General features: G+C 37.7%; 2 long non-coding RNA genes across 5 annotated transcripts in view; one reads left to right on the top strand and one right to left on the bottom strand.

Annotated features, from left to right (window-relative positions):
• Positions 1–242: 242 nt before the first annotated feature.
• LOC127438637 (uncharacterized) lies at positions 243–11955 on the bottom strand. 4 transcript variants are annotated; one of them, XR_007896777.1, is made up of 5 exons: positions 11082–11946; positions 10846–10948; positions 10540–10688; positions 4843–4894; positions 243–4719 (listed from the first exon to the last, which is right to left on the bottom strand). It is a non-coding gene; the product is annotated as an uncharacterized LOC127438637 (long non-coding RNA). The 4 variants fall into 4 exon arrangements; XR_007896776.1 differs by having other exon boundaries at positions 243–4042; positions 4446–10688; positions 11082–11955; XR_007896775.1 differs by having other exon boundaries at positions 4843–10688; positions 11082–11955.
• Positions 11956–19166: 7211 nt separating this feature from the next.
• The window catches only part of LOC127438639 (uncharacterized), a 57023-nt gene continuing 56024 nt past the window's right edge, over positions 19167–20165 (top strand). Inside the window, exon 1 of the long non-coding RNA XR_007896779.1 lies at positions 19167–19299. This is a non-coding gene — a long non-coding RNA (uncharacterized LOC127438639). The remainder of the gene's footprint in view (positions 19300–20165) is intronic.

Genomic DNA, 20165 nt, shown 5'->3' with positions numbered 1-20165 from the left:
ATTTTTAGAGTGAGTTATTGAACAGTGTAAAAGCCCTGAACGAGTGTATTTGCTGCAGTGAGGAGAATAAAACGCTTACCTGAACCAGGAAATCTGCTTCTCGCCTCCTCCTTCTACTGAGAAGTGTTACACAATCATACTGTGAAGGAAGCCTTTTTAGAGGCAAAGGTTAAAAATCTCTTGACTGGCCGAGTCTTTTTTATAAGAACATGTTTTATCTGTTGTAGCAAAGACTGAAAAAAAAAAAAAAAAATATATATATATATATTTTTTTTTTTTTTCCCTTTTACCTGGCTAGACATTTATTTTACAACAACAAAATGTTATGCCAGTAATTTTCACATTTGCATATCACAGAAAAATATCACAGTAATTCATATATTATTACACACCATTCACCTTTAGTCCATCAATACACAAAAAAATAACATTAATATAAAAATTAAAGAAATAGTTCACCCAAAAATAAAAATAAAAAAAATCTGTCATGGTTTACTCACCTTTTTACTCAGGGCAGAATTTTTAATTAATGACTAAATCGTTCTGTTGGTTGCACAAAGCTACCGTATGATAATTTTAATTTGGGTGAACTATTCCTTTAAATATAAAAATTAATTTGATTATTGACAGTAAGTTTCAATCATGCACTTGTAATGATTGAAGTGGCTCAATGTGATAAAACACATTGTATCAGTATCTTAAAATTGTATCACACCTTAATTTCTAGATGAAAGTGGAATACAGTGACAAACTGTGAACAGCATTTTGTCCAGTTTCACCTGTTCCCCTTTCAGTACTGGTTAGTATGTCGCGGCCATGCTGTGATGAGAGCGTTTGCATTTGCCCCATGCCGTGGCCTCAAATCTGCCTAAGAGTGTTCCGGCAAGCCGAGCTTGTCAGAGAATAATGCACAAGCCTTAAGGGGGAGGAGGTCTGAATGAATTACCTGAGCCCTCAATGAAGGGGGGATAAAAAAGCAGCTGACTTCAATCAATCAATCACAATCAACTAATTGCAGGGCTGGCACATTCAAATCATAGCACAGCTGGAGGTTAATGAAAATTGCACCTTGCTGTGACATAACATCTGATCTTGTTAAATAAGAGTGTGGAGCAAGAAAGGGGGAAGAAAGGGAGAAACTCTTAACTGTCTGTCAAATCTGAATCAGGCGCTTTTTACATAACGCCTTCCAAGTTTAATCAGCCTGACAAAGCTTTTCAATTCTGCCAGTCGTGAGTCGTTGAAGTCGAGCGGAAGGAAGGAGCTGACCTTGGAAAACTGCATGTGTGGCTGCACGCGTGCTTAGCGCTGAGCCGTTTGAGGTTTAACTTGCAAGGATTTCAGCTGGAACGGGGAGGAAGTCTCATGTTTGTTGTTGAAGCCGGATTTCCCTGGGGAGGCAAAATATCTGGAGGCATACACCACACATACTGCACACTGAATAGAGCAAGACAGTTTGAGAAAAATGATGACAAGATTAGCTAAAAGGGGGGGAAATGTAGAATTGCACAGACTAACAGTTTGTGGCTCCTTTGATTGTACTTTTTTTTTTTTTTAACTGCTTTAAAAACCAACCCCTTTTGAACTGTTAAACTTTGAACACTTAACCCCATTTATTTTATTCTTACCTCCATTTGTTAGTGACATTAAAGGTGAAGGGTGTAGTTTTTAACCTGCATAACTAGCATCATCAAACAGAATTGCAAAAATAATGACTGTTTTCAAATGTAAGAAAATTACTTATTCTGGGGTTTTGCAGAAAGCGGGGTTCGGAAACATTACGTACAAGCGAAGGCGGCTGTTTAAGAGATTAAAGGCTGTTAATAGAAAGCGCTTTATCACACACAGTTTCTGTTGGAGAACACGGGTTTTATGTATTTGTTAACGCATAAGTGCCGTTTATATGTTTTGGAAGTGTGCGCATGTGCGTATGTGCTCAAGGAAAACCCCACTATTGCAGCGTATGAAATTGTTGCATTACAAAGTGCATGCAGCTTTCCTGTCATCAGCAGCTTTCTCACATTAAACGGTTTTCTGTTGTACGTGTAAATGAGCTTTTATAATTTAATATTCACTGAAGTTATTACTCCACCCCCTGCATAACGTGATTAATGACAGCTGAATGTTGTTGAACCAACATGGTTCGAACGATGGATGTGCAACACACTGTAGTTACTAGGGTTTCGGGAAACAGTCGTGACTAGCTTGTTAATTTCTCCAACGATGCATCGCACTATGGTGGTTAAGCAGTGAGTTACGTCGTTGTATGGGAAATGCACCCCTGGTCAGGATTCTCAAACAAACAGGGGTGAGGTCTCCATATAACGATGAAACTCACTGCTTATCCACCACAGTACGATGCATCATTGGTGAAATGAACCATCTAGACACAACTGTTTTCCAAAACTTAAGTAACTACATCCGAATGGATGTTAAATTATAATATCTAAATTTAAGGACACCAATAAAATGTTTGTAGTGAGAAAGCTGACTGACACGAAAGCAGAGTTTTGGGTTTTCTGTATTTTCTGGAAATAAAGTGGCACCTGAATATAAGTCACACCTGGTCAAAATCGAATTGTTTTTTCAGAAAAAATAAAAAAATAGAAAAATAAATAAATATATATAAGTCACATCACAGATGCAAAGTCGCATTGACAGAGGTTGCATGTGGCAGGCACTTGGACTAGGGAACATGCGTGTTCCGTTTATGCTTTTGCCGCTCTCACGGGGATGCGAAGTGGGGAAACTCACACATTTTGCACAGTAAAAAATTCTTTTAAATGGTCTGTTTCGATAAACACTCATTCTTGCTGACAAATTCAAGCACTCAAATTAATAATGCACATAATTTTTTTTTTTTTTGGGGATTCTTCCCCTTTTTCTCCCAATTTGGAATGCCCAATTCCCAATGCGCTCTAAGTCCTTGTGGTCGCATAGTGATTCACCTCAGTCTGGGTGGTGGAGGACGAATCCCAGTTGCCTCCATGTCTGAGACAGTCAACCCACGCATCTTATCACGTGGCTTGTTGAGCGCGTTGCCACGGAGACATAGTGCATGTGGAGGCTTCACGCCATCCACCGCGGCAACCACGCTCAATTCACCATGCGCCCCACCGAGAACAAACCACATTATAGCGACCATGAGGAGGTTACCCCATGTGACTCTACCCTCCCTAGCAACTGGGCCAATTTGGTTGCTTAGGAGACCTGGCTGGAGTCACTCAGCACACCCTGGATTCGAACTAGCGAACTAGTGAACTCCAGGGGTGGTAGCCAGCGTATTTTACCACTGAGCTATCCAGGCCCCCGTCATAATGCACATAATTAATAAGATAAATTTAGCTGTAAATTTGTCATGGGATATTGTTAGCTAGTGGTAAAATACATCAATTGGCTCTGCTGTAAAGAGACAGACTGGTTGGTCTAATGGTAGCATTGTCGTTGTAAGTGTGGGTTATGGGTTTATATCTGCCCTTTTGTAGCTTTTTATTTTAATAAACAGAGATTGCATCCACACATCTGTGGATGTATATCTTGAGTCAGGACACATGTTTGCATATTTCTTTGCGATTCAACTAGAGTCATGTTCAGCCACATTTGTTGTGTCTAACCTAACCATTAACCTTATTAAGGGAGGCTGGCATGTCCATTTAAATGCCATTTTCAGCAACTCCCTAAAGCACACATCCCTCTAAATGCAGCACTGGTTGTCATAATATTAATAATTGAATGTTTTTGAGGGTTTCCCAGGTCACGTCTTTGTAAATGAGCTTTGTAAACTGACCATTATTTAATGACCCAATTACAGATGGTTAATACATTTTCGGGGTAGTCGGCTTGCTTGATGACAGCATTTACAATGTCATTAAGTGCCTCTGTAATTCTAACATCAAGCTTTTCACTATGTAAAGACTGTGGTTCAATCTCTTAGGGGGCTCCAATCACCACTGAGCTCTGCTGCCAAGTAATTGGTGCAGACCGGACCTTATTCGATAATGGGCTCCACTCAAATTTCCCAGCACAATGCCATCATCACAAACTGTACAAAGGGAACAAAATTACAAAGTGTTGGGAAGGTCACCTCAAATGCATAGACTTACTAGATTGGAATTAGTTACTGCTTGCAAATAAAAATTTCATGCAACTAAATTCATTCTTGCTGTATTCTCTTTAAGGTTTCTTCAGATGCTCAAACTTTTTGCCATGGAAAATGTTATTTTCAGAATATTTACAGCCGTATGCATGCACTGTGATTTTTACTAATATTTTGTCACAAGGGAATCTTTTGTAGCATGCTATTTTGAAACTGAGCCACAAAGAGATTTGTGAGGTTTCAAATGCAGCATTTGTTTTCTGCAAGCCTTTTGAAGAAGGTAGAAGCAGGTAAAAAAGAAAGCAAAGGCAAAAATCAAATGTCATCACATCGAAGATTAGGAATTTACCGCTCAGTGTAAAATCATCTTTCTTTGCAGTATCTGTGGTACTGCTTGTTCTGGTGTGAGGCTGCCCGTCAGTCAGATATGAGACAGCTGTCAAAGGATGAAGCACTTTTTTCCCCCAAGTATTGGCAGCAGATTCAGATGACACACTGCTCCCTAGAGTCTCCAGACTGACAGGTTTCTTTCTTTTTGGCTTCCACTCCTTAGTTCTTCTTCTGAGGCTTCTTTTATATCTGTATCCTGCTGCCGCCTTTTCACTTCAGCCTTGGTTGGAGTCCTGAAGATAAATACTGCTTCAAACTTTTGAGACTATCAGTATATGTGGGTGTTTGCAAGGTTTGCAAATCTGAAATGCGTGATATACTGAGATTGAGTGTTAGGACTGATGTAATTCATTTACCTCAAAATAGAAGTGGTGCTGTGCCCAAAACTGCAGGATAAGCACAATAGATCTGTAGGCGAATAAATATTAGTTCTCAAGTCAAGCATATATACAACTCATCTTGATTTGTTCAAGGTTATATTCGGATTGCAGAAGAAGGTTAAAATTCTTGTGTGGGCTCCAGTTTGTAATAATAATAATACAAATGTCAAGAACAAAATTTAGCATGGTGAACCTTGGTGAAGGGATAGATCAGCACAAAAGGAACACAGGAGTTAGAATATTAGAGTCATTATTCACTTCCATTGCATCTTTTTCCATACAATGAAAGTAAATGTTTAAAAATGTAAAAATAATGGCTCCAAACACTAATGTTGCATTCCATTCAACTCAGATTTTCCATCATTGTACTAGGAAAAGTGCAACAGAATGGCACTATAAGCCATTGGAACGCCACTTGAAGCCGGAATTCCAACTGGGTAACTCGTGCGGAAATTTTCAACTCCAATTTTGCCGAGATGCAGGTGCGTGACGTCACACAAACATGTCAGCACCTGGGGAGATATACAAAATAAGTGACATTCACTTTAAGTAATATCAATAAATGATTCAAAGTTCCTACATTACATGATATTAAAACTTGTTTAACAAACGCCTGCAGAAACAGGTGTATAAAACATGGTATATTATACTTTTATTTTTTATTAACGTACACCTGTAGCACATACTAGCGTTTCAGCATTGTTTTTCAGTTGGGTTGCTAGGAGACATCTCAGGTGACAGTCAAACACAGTTGTGTCTAGAAGGTAACCCTCTCATGTCAAGATTCTCACACATGCACTTTCTGTTGATGCTTTCGCTGCTCTAACGGGGGTGCGAAGTGGCAAAACTCACAAATATTAATTAGGTTATGCACAGTAAAAGATTACTGAAAATGTTCTGTTTTGATAAATAGTCATTCCTGATGACAAATTCAAGGGCTCAAATAAATATTTCACACAATTAAAGTGATAAATTCAGCTCTAAATCTGCAACTACCTGTCGTGGGATACTGTTAGCTTGTTTTAATATACACCAATAAGCTCAACTACTAAGAGCTGGCTGGTTGGTGTAGTGGTAGTATTGCTGTCATTGATGAAAAAGGTTGTTGGTTTGAATCTGCCTTTTTGTAATTTTTTATTTTAATAAACCAAGATTGCATCCGCACATCTGTGGATGTATATCTTGAGTGGGGACATGTGTTTGCATATTCCTTTGTGATTCGACTGGAAAGGAGCGAGTAGAGCAAGCATCTATGTGCACAAGAGAACATTACAGCTGTCACCCAAAAGCCACGAGCACTCATCATACCACTCAAAACACATTATAGCGCCGGATCGCCACTTATTTGAACACACATGAACAAAATGGAAACTCATGCTTATGAACTGGCAATGTTCCCAAACCCCCCTGAACACGATGCAGAAAGTACCATCCACCCAACCACCCAGTTTAAAGTTATATGTGCCTTAACACTTTTGTCTAGAAATATGGGATTGCATGACTCTTAATAATAATAGTTTTTATCATCATCTAGAAAATAAAGCCATTTAAAACAGGTAACAAAGACAAGAAGAGCAACAAAGACCATAACAGTAGCCTTACTAAGCTATAGGCTACAACTTTAACATTCTAACATTAATGCAACTGAACAGGATTAACATTACAAGTTGTACAAACAACACAACAAAAAGAAGAGAACTTGGTACAGTGCTACACACACAAATCCATTCATCAACTTATACTTTAAGAGACTTAAAGTATTTAATGCTTTCCATCATTAATAAGCTGAAGGCGAGCGGCAAAAGCATCAACAGGAACGCGCATGTGCGAAAATGTTGACATGAGGGTCACCTTCTAGATATGACCGTCAAACACCTGCTAAGCTAAAGGGAGCTTTGCTCTCTTGTTTCCTTACACAACATCTTCCGAGCATCTGGCAATGGAATGCCTTTATGATCAGAGATATACAGTAAAGTAGGAATAGCCCACATGAGGCTTGAATGACTTGAATGGAACGCCCAAGCAGGTACTCCCACCACAAACTCCCATCATTCTTTGAGCTAATTTGCTATGTCATACTGGTCGGGATGCTCAAACAAAAAATGTTGAAAACGCCACAGAGCCACCTTTTGGACAAATTAACCCATAAAGTCTTACTTTACTGTAAAGTACATCACCTTTAAGCAAATATTCAAACTACTCCTGCTAGTCATGGTTCTTTACTTGTTGGTTTGCATGCTTTGTTAAGGGTCTTTAGACTTTGTTCACATTTTAGATGTCACACCTCACAGAACATTTATCAAAACTCCCCAAAAGTGCTGATTCTTTTCAGTTAACACAACATTGCACACAAGAGAGCAACTAGCTTGCTAGCAAACTATGCTAAGCAAGTGTGCTAGCAGATTGCACATCTGGTGCGTGGAACTCAATTATCTGAAGCAAGAGTGAACCAAAAGTTTAAAACACTTTATTGATGGCTAAATTAATGAAATCATGTTCTTTTGGACACTAGCCAAAAATGATATTTAGTTCTCAACATATTTCTCTGTCATCAGCATCTTGCATCAAAACATGTGGTCGTATGCCAGTTGAGCTCTGCTGAATTTCTGTTTTGCTTATTCTGTTTTTATGATGTTTTTATGATGGAGCTTACATTTTTTTGGTTAACTGACATGCCTCTTAATGTTTAACATTAAATGCCATAAGTGATCATCTTTATTTATTGTGCAGTGAATAAGACAGCTTGGTTGCAAGGACACGACAAGTTTCTGTCAGCAAATCTCCAGGAGAAAAGCTAAGAAAGATACCGTAAATGCCCTGATGCTCATTTAAAGAAGACAGCTTATTTTCTTTACAACAAGTGGTTATTTTATGTATTCAGTCATGTGCCTAAGTAGGCTCACTAGTTATTTTTTATTTTATTTTATTTATTTATTTTATAGTTTTTTGTAATACTTTTCATCTTTTGAGTAGGCTACATAACATGACAGATTTGCAGTATTTTCTTTGTCAATGGTTTTGCCTCCAATTTAAAACCATGTGTCTGTTTATTAACATTTTTAGTTTAGTTCTAAGTATGGTTGTTAATTTAGCATGTCAATTTAGTGTCACTAATTAATAAAAAATTTATAACAAAATTAAAAAACAAATAATAATAAAAAAAATACTACTTATACTCAGTGTGCTATATTCAGACTTTTTTTTTGGAGCCTTATGATAGTTTTGTTGTTGTACAGTATGCAAAAGACAATCTCATTTTCCTTTTAATGAAAGCAAGAAAATAATACATTGGAACAACCTAAAGGTGAGTAAGTGACAAAATTCCTTTAACACTTTAAAACTACTCTTAATAACTCTTAACTATAATATTCAATCTTCAGTATTTATGCATGACATACATGATTCAAAACATTCTCTTTACAGCACTTTACAGAACTTTTTCATTCAATATTACTTTAGTGCCTTAAAAAAAAAAAGCATCAGACAGTGCTTTCAGTTTTGTCCTAAAATTTTTGTTTAGTTTGTTTGCGCCGATAAACACTCCATTTTCCCTTTGAGATGGTCTTATTGTAACTAGGTTGTTTGCAGCTGCGGTAAAGAAGGCAGAGAGATCAAATCTTGCTCTAGGATCTCTAGTGGCCATAGCCACTAATTACAGTAATTAAATGGCTTGCCAGCATTGTGAAACAAGCTATATCATTTTTTATTTTTTTATTTTTATATATATTTTTTTAAGTCTATGAAACAGACAGCTGGAAAAACACAAGTATTTATAATTCACAATTATATTTGTCGAATGAAAAAAGCAAATATAGTGTAAAGAGAATGCGGGTCTTTGCAGTGGCCACATTTTCTCCCTGTGCAGAGGATAAAATAGCTGTCTCTATACTGGAATTAGATAGCATCGGCAAAGCTGTGTGGACTGCATGAAAAACTTACCCAGCTGAGGAAAAACCAAAGCCAGCCTTTCCGGAGGCAAGCAATGAGCCACTGGAAGTGGATTGGAAAAAGAGCACAGGAGCTCATTCAAAGGAGGCAGCGTAATTTGTGATTTCTCGAGAACCCTCTCTAAATTGAACCTCATCTCCCACTGCAAATGTCAAATTACAGCGATATCCTCTCATCTGCACGGCTTCTTTTTCATACCCGAGTATAGTATGCGGCCTTAGCACTCCCTAGTTTCCCCTCTCATTGTCAAGAGCATCGTTTTTCTTCTTCTTCATTCTCTCAGGTTCAAAAACTTTAACCCCACAGAGCTTCAGCAGGCATTGCTCCCAGCAAAATCTCTGCAAACTTGTTTGTTAAAAGAAAATAAATAAATAAATAAAAAATGTATACACCCAGTATTTGGTGAGATGTCCACATGCATTTCACCCAAAATCCACGTTAATTCAAGTAAACAAGCAACTGTGCTTTTGACTGTAGAAACCCAGATGAATTTGAGAAGGCAAATAAAAAATTAAAATAATTAAAAGTCATTCAGAACTACAAAAATGAAAACTACAATGGATTAAACAAGAGCCTCAAGTCAGAAAATATTAAACTAAATAAAAAATAAAAAATAAAAATTAAATAGAATATAAGATTATGATAGTTAGTGAATTTGAACTGTTATGTTCCGCTCCAGTCTAGGGATTGGAGAGGAGTAACAAGATGTGGGAGTTCCCTTTTTCTGTCCCAGCTCTCAATGGTCAGTCAAGTTTCATAGTCAACAAAAAATGTATTTAATCAAAACAGAAAATGGAAGTTTAAAAGGCTTCAGGAGGGAGCAAAGGCAAAAATAACAAGCATAAAACCTCTGCCTAATGGGGAGTAAAATCTAACTAACCTGTGAAAAGCAAAACAAACAACATAAACTTAACTCCCTCATTAGCAAAGAACAAGAGAAAAGATAGGTGTAAATCGGACGTTTCATCACGATACGATCTGACATCGATTCTCTTAGCCAGCGATACAATATTTGATTCAATTCAGGGGCCTGCGATCGATATATTGATATTACGTGCCTCTTTTACACAACCAGTAAAATTTTTATAAACTCACAAATGCAACCAAAATATAACATGAACATTTAATTGAACTCTCTGAACATTGCAAATCCAGAATTCCAACTGGGACATCCACAACAAAAAATACACTTCAGTTTTTTAAATAATAAAATATAGAAAAATAAATAATGAAAAAAAAAAATCAAGTCACATGAGATCAATCGTCTGATGACAGCTCATTGGCTTGTGCAATGAGATAAGCAAATGACAACAGTCAAGAAAGTCTTTCAGTCATCTGTGCTCTCTAAAATGTGCAAATCTAGTATCCCCATTAGGACATACACAACAAAATGAGGTACTCCAGTTGTTGAAAAAATGTATACAAGAAAATAAATATAAAAAAATAAATTTCAAAAATAAAGTTATCAGTGACAATTTGACATCTTTTTACAACGTCAAACAAGATCTTCTAGTGGTCTCTTTCGAGAGGTTTTTCTTTAGAAAATCAACTGATCAACATGCTCAGCAGACAGGACACTGCGTTCTGAATGGACGATATCACCTACAGTGCTAAACACATGCTCAGATGGTACACTAGTACCAGGAATGGAAAGGTATGTTTTGGCAAGGTTTGCCAGGAGGGGAAACTCAGTTCGATGACTTTTTCATCACTCCAACACCTTACCTCCCAGGTTCAAAGATGCAGTGTCTTAACAACTTCAGCATGGGCCAGCTCTTTAGAGGTCTTGGCCATCTGGCTATGGTCCACAGTGCAGAAGGTGTCACTGAAGATATCTTCATATATTTTTTACTTCTTGGAAGTAGGAACATATTCTAAAATGACACAGAAAGCAAGGCTTAGTTATGACAGAGAACAAAATATCTTGTGTACCCCAAAATGTTGTTACCTGATACATAAAAGCACAATCAAATTTTGAGCCAGTTAACCAAAAATAGAAAACCCAAATGTTTAACTACAATATGTACACACCTTCTTCAGTGGTTTCAGCCTGGGACACTGGAATCAAGTAGGATCAACAACAGAAGTTTGATCAACAAATGAGTGAGCAGTTGCATTCTCAGCCTGTGCCATTCTGTAGATGAGTATGACAAAAATAAACACACACACACACACACACACACACACACTATAGCAAATGGAAAGGCAGTAAAGAATATATTATTTATACAACTTTGTTGCAAACAGACATAAAAATATTATCTTACTTTCTGGTCCATAAGCTCTGCAGCCTCATGGATGAGACACTGGAAAGTTGCATCTCTCTTCTCCTCACTTACAAAAGGCAGCTTTTTAAATCTCGTATCCAAGGAAGATGCTCTATATAGAACTTGCCTCACATCCAGATATCGATGTTCAAGCTCCCTTGCCATTGTCTGCTTCATCTCTGTAATCAAATTGGAGTCTTCATCTGCGACACAGAAATGCTCCAACAATTTAGCTTGAAGAGGTGCAGTGACAGATACAGTGGGCTGCTCTTCCTCGCACATTATGGTGGTGGCTGTTTTCACTGGTTCGAGTAGCTTAACCCTTTCTTCAGCTGTAGCGATGTTGTTTTGTCATGTCATTTGTATGCAAGTGTACGAGTGTATGCATGTCATTTGTGACTTTCCTTAGTTCTTGTCCAGAAGTGAACTACACACTGCAGCTTGTTGCTCCAAAAATCGCTCCAGCTCCATCAAAGGAGCTGTTCCAGTGAGTGATCACGTCTTGTTTAAGCTTGTGTTCTGGAATTCCGAGCAACCTCTGCTTCGCTTTTAAAACAGCGGTACCAACCAAGCTGTGTTGAAAAAATTACAAAATTTCTCACTCTTCCCAAAAGACGGATTGCACCAGCACATTTCAGGCCTTTTTGTGTTGCCAAGTTAACTGTATGCGCAAAGCATTTAATGTGCAGTGACACATTTGCCTATTGTCTGGCTATCGCAGTGTTGCTGGCATTATCGGTGACCAGTGCAGGTTTTTTGTCACTTATATTCCACTCCTCATATGCTTCTCTCAAGACTGTCCCAAGATTTACTTCAGTGTGTGAGTCGTTCAAAACACGTGTCTGCAGAACATAATTCTTCATTTGCTAGTCGGTGTCAATATAATGGCAGGTCACGGTTACATAAGCTTCTGTTGTACATGATGTCCATCCATCTGTTGTGATTGCGACTCATCCCACATCCATTAGCGTATGTTATATATCATCTTTTACTTGCCTGTACAGCTTTGGAATGCAACTTTCACTGAAGTGCTGTCTTGATGGAATGCTGTATTTCGGCTCCAGTCTATGTAGTGGCTCACGAAAGCCTTGATTTTCAACTACACTGTAGGGCCTCTGATCCTTACATATAATAAAAAATAAAAATATAAAAATGATCGCAGATGTAATACTAATCACTCTTTTTGAGTTTTGGGCCAATGTTTGTGGGAAAAAGTTGATCAAGGTAGGTGAGAGAGACTCTCTCGTCAACCAAAACAACTCCATGCTTCCTTTTCAGATGCACTGGCAAGTTTGTCGTATTTCCAGAGTATTTCAGCTCGTACTTGCAATGTTTGCAAATTACATGGGTTTGTCTGTCTGCCCATCTTTTTTTCTAAATCCAAAATACTTCCATACCCATGACTTGAGTCCAACAGGAGATAATACATCATCTGTGTTTGTTTTTTGGCTGCTGCTGATGACAGTACTGCTAGGTTGCTGCATCGCGATCATCTGGCGCTTGTACAGTTTAAAAGAGAATGAATGCTTTGACGGAAATGCGTAGAATGGTCGACGGACAAGCAGATGTGGCTAACATGAGATTGTCAAAATAAAGGTGCATCTTAAAAATATATATAGATTTTTACCCATTGCATCGATATATCAAATAATTAGTCATTTGATCGATGCATCAATCCATACTGATGTATCGTTACACCCCTAAGAAAAGACAGGTTTAAACAAAATGGCACCCACCTCCCTACACTTCCGTATTAGTTTAATATTTACACTATTTGCAACAAAAACTCGAGGGATTAACAATATTTAAATGGCTAAGGTCAGCTTCAACAACAGTTACCTTCACACCAATCACTTACAACAATCATCAACTACTATTACTACAACTACAGCAATATGTAGACACACTACAAGAACAACTGTCTGGGATGGGAAAAGGGAAGCTCCATTGCAGTGAAGATCTGTTTGGGATTTATCCTGTTTCCCTCTCCTCACCAACCAGTCCAGACAGGGGAGTGATTGGTACTCCTCATTGCAAACACCTGCTGTTAATCAGCCTGCAAGGAGGAAGGGAGTGAGGAGGAAGAGAGAGATCGTGGATCGTTTGGAAGGCTGTGTCCTCCGGAGGTCACATTTGTCAGCCACATACGTCATAGAGGCTGTCTCGTTTCATAAAAGCAAGTAGGACACTTCGAATGCAGCCTTCGAATGCTACCTTCTTTCATGGGAATTCGAAGGATGCATGAGGTGTATCCTTCGTGGGCACTCACAGCCCACAATTCTTTGCTTCAACGGAAATGTCTAAAAAAATAACGCCAATTTGCCCGTAAATATGATGTTCAAACGCAAGTAATGTTAATTACCAAGTTGAAGTACCTCAGTAGATGGGTGCAGAGTATATAATATGTATAATTATATTAATATATAATTAAAATAAAGTATTAAAAATCTCCTAAAATTTACCTCATACATTCCCTTCCAAAGGGACTTTGTTCCCTTCTCACTCAGAGCGCTCGTGTTCGTTAAAGAGTGGCATGCTGTCATAGCAACCATGTTACGTTCCGTTTCCGTTTGTCCTATGAATGCTGTCTCGTTTAAACGAGACTTGTTTAAAGGAGGATACTGCAGCCTTCAAAAGACACGTCCTACCTAGCACACAGCCTTCGAAATGAGACTCAGCCAGAGACAACAAAACAGGAAAACAACAGCACAAATCTCCAATTACAATAAAAGGCTAATGCCATACATCCGTAGATGTAATTAAACAAACAATTTGACAAAGAAACAATCAAACATATGTGTCCTGGGACGTAACAGAACCCTCAGCAAAGAACTACCAAAAATTTGTAAGCTAAATCTTTTCGGCACTTGTAATACTTAACATTGCATAGCAGGCGAAATTCACACAAACCCTCTCTTGAACCACGGATGGTATGTGTCCTACAAAACCAAATCTTTTCAGCCAAGATAAGCTTAGGAGTTTGGTACTGTGCACACAACTGTGTCCAACCCTATTACCACAGAGCAACACATCCCCTCTGCCTAGCAGGCATGTTCTGACTGATTGTGTTTTTTCTTCTTCTCACTAATAGAGACAAGCAGTCTTGATACTCCTGCTATCCTATTTTGAGTTGTTATGGATGACAACACACAGAAAAGCAAGATCAAATTTACAAACTTCCTCACAAATTACAGAAATTTGTCTCATTCACTAACTGTGCGTATGCACATCTCTGCGTAAAACCGTGCGGACTTTTTGTGCAGAAATCATGATTTATCACTAAGTTTTACACTTTTGATAAAATTTAGAACCACCTCAAACCACACATGTGCAAAAATCACAGACTCCAGGTGACCTTAAAAATGTGGAGCACGTTAAAGCTGAAGTGTGTAATTCCTCCTAACAGAACTGCAAAATAAATATTGTTTTAAACAGCTTTCCCGAATACACTCTCTGTCTACCAGTTGGTCGAACAAACAGATTGTCCCGACCCAAACTTGCACCATTTGTTGAGTCAGTGTTGCTGTGGCTGGAAGGGTCACATAAACAAAGTCTGAAAACGCCAAAGAGCCACGTGTTTTCACTTTATGGGGAAATCAACATACATATTTACTTATGGTTGTACATCTGGAGTTGTGCTGACTGCTCCCTGCTGACAGCAACTCGCAAATACATGAAGGTGGTACTTCAAGCTTGAATTGCTCTGAAGGGAAGAAAACAAATTGTTATTACCGAATTTCAGGGGACATGATTAATTGTTTAACTTTTTAACACATATTGTAACGATGGCTGGCGCTGGCAATGACAAAGTCGATGACGATGGAGTGAAGAACCCAAGTGCAATTTTATTAACAAAAGTGATATCCAGAAACCCTAACTACAAACGTGAACAAAATACAAAACATGAACTTGACAATAGCTTAACTTGACCAGTCCAACAAAGTTACATTAACAAACAATACCTGAAAATGGACAATGGCAAACATGAGGCTTAAATACATGGACAAGGGTAACAAGACAAACAAGTTAACCAATGAAAAGACAGAACTGATAACAAGATAACTAAACAATAAACCAATGAAAACAAGACACACGAACATGTTGGGAAACATGAAATGAAACAGGAACTAGATTTTCAAAATAAGACATGAAAAACATGATCCAACAGAATAAACATGACACATATATCTTTTATATAATTAATAGCATTGAATTAATGTGTTAGTTCGACAGCCTTTGAGATGAAAAGTTATAAGAACTCCTGTGCGCAATTATTAGTGAATGAGCCAATTATAGGAAGAATATTCTTTAGGCCTACACAACAAATTATGGCAATTATTTTCTATATCCTTAATAATGTGACAACTGCATTTGGTGTTTCAAGAAAGAAAAAAAAAATGCTAAAAACATTAATTAACCACAGTATTCACTTCTCAATCCACCCATATTGCAGTGTGAAAGAGAAAATGAGATAAAATGACATCTTACACCAAACATCTTATACTTTGGGGGCAAGTATCTAATTTCAAGGGTATCATTGCTTGCCTGCCCAGAACATGCTTGTTTAAATTAATGATATCTGTTTTTGATTGTTTTGTAAGCACTGTTCCCAGCATCCATTCCTTGGGGGAATTATAGGCAGACAACCACAGCCAGAATCCCTGATAAGGAATTTGTAGAACCCGTAGCCATTGGTGTTCAATTTCTGCAAGAAGAAACAGTAATCAAATTCGTATCAAACAGTCTCCAGGGCTTAAAGACACCAGCAATCACTGACAGTGGAAATGAGACAAATGTTTCATCATTTGTCACGTTATTTCTGAGGCATTGAAAGGTGAGGTGGCTTGCGGTGTTTGGGTATAACCCCACTTATAAAATAGAGTGTGGTGAGTACTGAGCCAGTCTATATAATAATTACATTAAGGAGCTATTTAACTAGCTGTATGACTTTGCTATTAAGGAAGATATGAGTGTTGCTTTTAAAAAACCACTATCACAATGAAAAAGTCAATAGCAAAACAGGTAAACTGAGCTATTTAATTTCTTATGTTCCTTTTTTTTTTTTAGAAACAGGAGTAGAATTCACACGAGATCGGTAAAACCCTTACAACAAAATCTGTAGTTCCAGCAAACTAGCTGAAAATTTGCCACTTATTATTTTCACATGCAAATGAGCTTGTGATTTGCCGCAAACGTTTGCCAGAAGTTTGCAGCTCTTCACCAGTAGCGGTGAGTCTGTAGGAAACCTTTTGCAACAATGGAAAAATTGCTGCAAGTTTGCCGCAAAGCTCATGTGAAAATGATCATGTTTGCTTTTTGTAACGGCGGAAGCTGTTTTAACCACTCAATGATGATTTAAAGTAATATATATGCAGTAGATAATGTGTAATTTGTCATGTTTACATTCTCCATTCATGACGCTAATGCGTTAACACACGGCCATAACATGCAGCGATTACACTTAGCTATTGTAATTTATGATAACACTGATACTACTGCAAAGATGGATGTATTAAAGAGTGTTAGTGGGCAAAATATGGACAAAAGAATTATAATAAGAGAGGCATATCTTACTTTGGGCTGATGTGTCAATGGCTTTCGCTGCTGACATGAGTCTGCACATGAGTGAGGCAGCATATCAAACAACAAAGTGAATGGACACTTAAGAGTATTTGTGTAGATTTGATTTGTTTTGTTCACTAATAAAAATAAAAAAAAATTAAAAAATGCATGACATGTTCTTGGAAAATGTCTCTACGTGTACAATTGTACATATGTAGGTAATTTTGTACCAGTTCCCTAATAACTGCATGCCGGTGTGTTCATGTTGACTGATCTTAACCAACTGAATATAAATTAGTTGTCAGTTTCAAAGTACATGGATCTCCAGGTCACACCTACCGATGACGTGGACCAATGGCAGTAAGAAGGTATTTAGCAGCCTGTTCGAATTTTTCCTTTAAAGTTCGCCCTGGTGAGCTATTACGAACAACTGAAACAAACTTAAAAAACACCTTCGTTTTGGCCTGACTCTGTTTTAAATGATGTCACATCCATTCGTTCTTCGATTTCGTATGAAGTGGGCCAGGCAGTTAATGCTAAGAATCATTTTTTACATATATTTTACATTACATTTTTAACACTCATATTTATAGGAGAAAAGAGATTGACCACTCAGAATAAGTCTGAAAACGAAAGGTATTGTGCCATTAGGTCAGCAAATGCTCAATTCTTTCTATTCGACAAAAGTGCAACCTCAGAACCAGCTAAGAATATGTTTAACACTTGTTTCATTTGTAGAGATGTCCGTACAGATCTGCTAGACTGCTAGTAAATACAAGACTGCAATGTATCACGGTTTCAAATTGCAATACACTAGACATAACGAATCACAATATTATCATATCATGACCCAGATATTGTATCAATACAATATTCTATCAGCAGGTCCTGCTTATTCCCACCTCTCATGTTGACTTTAAAGCAAACCCATTATAGTGTATTGGAAACATTAGATGACTGGCATCAGGCTTCGCTGCAAGAAATTAATGCATAACACGGTCTTGCATAAGTGTTATTCCTCTTGACTTAAGAAAATAAATTCCTAATACATGAGCTGAGTGATTGTTCTCCATCTGTCAGTGGGGGAGGCTCTTGCACAGAAGGGTTTCTCTCTTTCTACATCTCTTTTTCCACTCTATTTTTTCATAATAGTGCAGGCCTGGGCCAACCAGCACAAATCCACATTTATTTTGACCCAAACTGCACTCAGCCCCAAAAGCTGATTTACAGCTCTCGGGTAGATCCCTCTATATCTTAAGCCAGACAAGAGCTCCCTTTCTGACATGCAGTAGACAGCCCAGATTAAGTTAAAGAGACATCTGAGCCCAAATACAGGAAAGTGGGTCTCTGTGTTTAAGGTGTACCTTGTTTCATCAAGCAGAGTGGCAGAAGGAGCCTCCCAGTGAGAGGTAATCAGTACTGGGTGTTTATTGATAACATGAACAGGGTTATGTGGCAGAACGGATGGAGGCGATTGCTTATTCAATACTGCGCCGGATGTTTGTCTCTCTTCACCACATAACAGAGAGAGAAAAAAAAAAAATCATCCTTGACCCCGATGCACTGTGTCTCTCAATAACAAGATCGAGAGCGTAAATAGGAGAAAATGAAACCCATCTCACGAAAGCAAGCAGAATGTAGGTGTTTAATAGCACAGCACATCAGTGGGTCATTATGTTCAGTCATTAGTTATTTTTTGCTTTTCTCATTTTGAAAGCACCAGATGCATTAATGGGCATCCACACCAAACTGATTAGCTGGCAGATATTGGGTTCACACCTACAGTGGGGTTCAAGACAGTCCACACTGAAATTTTGGAATTCAAAATCGAATAGTTACATTTAATATTGATAGTTATTAGAATAAACAATTCTTCCGCCAAGTATTATAGTTCATTATCCGAACGGAAGGCTGTATACTGTTACCAAGCAACTTGGCAAAATAAAGGAATATTCCGGGTTCAATACAAGTTAAGATCATTCAACAGCATTTGTACTGATTTCCACAAAAATTAATTTAGAGTTGTCCTTCCTTTTCTCTAAAAAAAAAAAAAAAAACATAAAATGAGGTTACAGTGAGGCACTTACAATGGAAGTGAATGGAACCAAAATTTTGGAGGGTTTAAAGACAGAAATGTGAAGCTCATACTGTAATTTTATAAAACAAAACACATTCATTCTTTTAAAACTTGTGTACCTGTGTTATTTGAGCTGCATCATTTAAATTATTGTTTTTAAAGTTGTTTTGGCATTTTAAAAGGTGTCGTGCATTGCATTTTTTATTTTATAATGTTCACCAAGGTCCACTTATAATGTTAGTAAGATTTTTTCATCAAAAATGGTCATCATTTAGAAATAATTGTCCATTTTCTATCCTGTTTTTGGCCCTCTGATTAAAAAGTTAAATTTTCAGGTTGTGTCTCCTTTAAGACTTCAAAGTAAACACCCACTGCTATGATTGGGTAACATCTTGGCATATGAAATAAGTGTCAATGCCCCCGCCTGTATGTGTGGAATTGTTTTGAAAAGTTTGGATGGTTAAAAATGGCAACCTGAGGAATTCAGCCATTCATGTTTGAGCTAGAGTCTGATCCCAAATCTGAAGAAAATGAACCCCCTCCACAATCAACACAGATACTGCAGTCTGTGACAGCGTGGTAAGTAATCAAACTAATTTATATTTATTCCTTGTCAATTTGTGTATATATTATCGTTTAAACAAAGACGCAACATAATGGTGTTTATATTGTTACATAGTTGGGGCATTTTCCAACAGTGAAACATTTCCATGTTTTACAAATGCTTTGTAATGCATGACATTGCCAACTAAAGTTTAAATACTTGGTGCTAGCACATTTATAACTGTCAAATGATATACTTACGGTGCAACATATAAACGTATACAGGATAAAACTTATTGGTGTTTGTCGCACTGCCGTTCTTCATATACATTTGAAGTCAGAAGTTTACATACACTTAGGTTGAAGTCATTAAAACTCATTTTTTAACCACTCCACAGATTTCTTATTAGCAAACTATAGTTTTGGCAAGTCTTTTAGGACATCTACTTTGCGCATGACACCAGTAATTTTTCCAACAGTTGTTTACAGACAGATTGTTTCACTTTTAATTAACTATATCACAATTCCAGTGGGTCAGAAGTTTACATACACTAAGTTAACAGCCTTTAAGCAGCTTGGAAAATTCCAGAAAATTATGTCAAGCCTTTAGAAAATTAGCCAAATTAGCTTCTGATAGGAGGTGAACTGAATCGGAGGTGTACCTGTGTATGTTTTTAAGGCCTACATTCAAACTCTCTGCCTATTTGCTTGACATCATGGGAAAATCAAAAGAAATCAGCCAAGACCTCAGAAAAAAACAACTGTGGACCTCCACAAGTCTGGTTCAACCTTGGGAGCAATTTCCAAATGCCTGAAGGTACGACGTTCATCTGAACAAACGATAGTAAGTACAAGTAAACACCATGGGACCACGCAGCCATCATACCACTCAGGAAGGAGAC

The sequence above is a fragment of the Myxocyprinus asiaticus genome, chromosome 50, assembly GCF_019703515.2.
Source record: "Myxocyprinus asiaticus isolate MX2 ecotype Aquarium Trade chromosome 50, UBuf_Myxa_2, whole genome shotgun sequence".
In the NCBI taxonomy this organism is placed as follows: Eukaryota; Metazoa; Chordata; class Actinopteri; order Cypriniformes; family Catostomidae; genus Myxocyprinus; species Myxocyprinus asiaticus.
The sequence above is the reverse complement of the archived record's forward strand: the minus strand, read 5'-3'. Positions and strand labels throughout refer to the sequence as shown.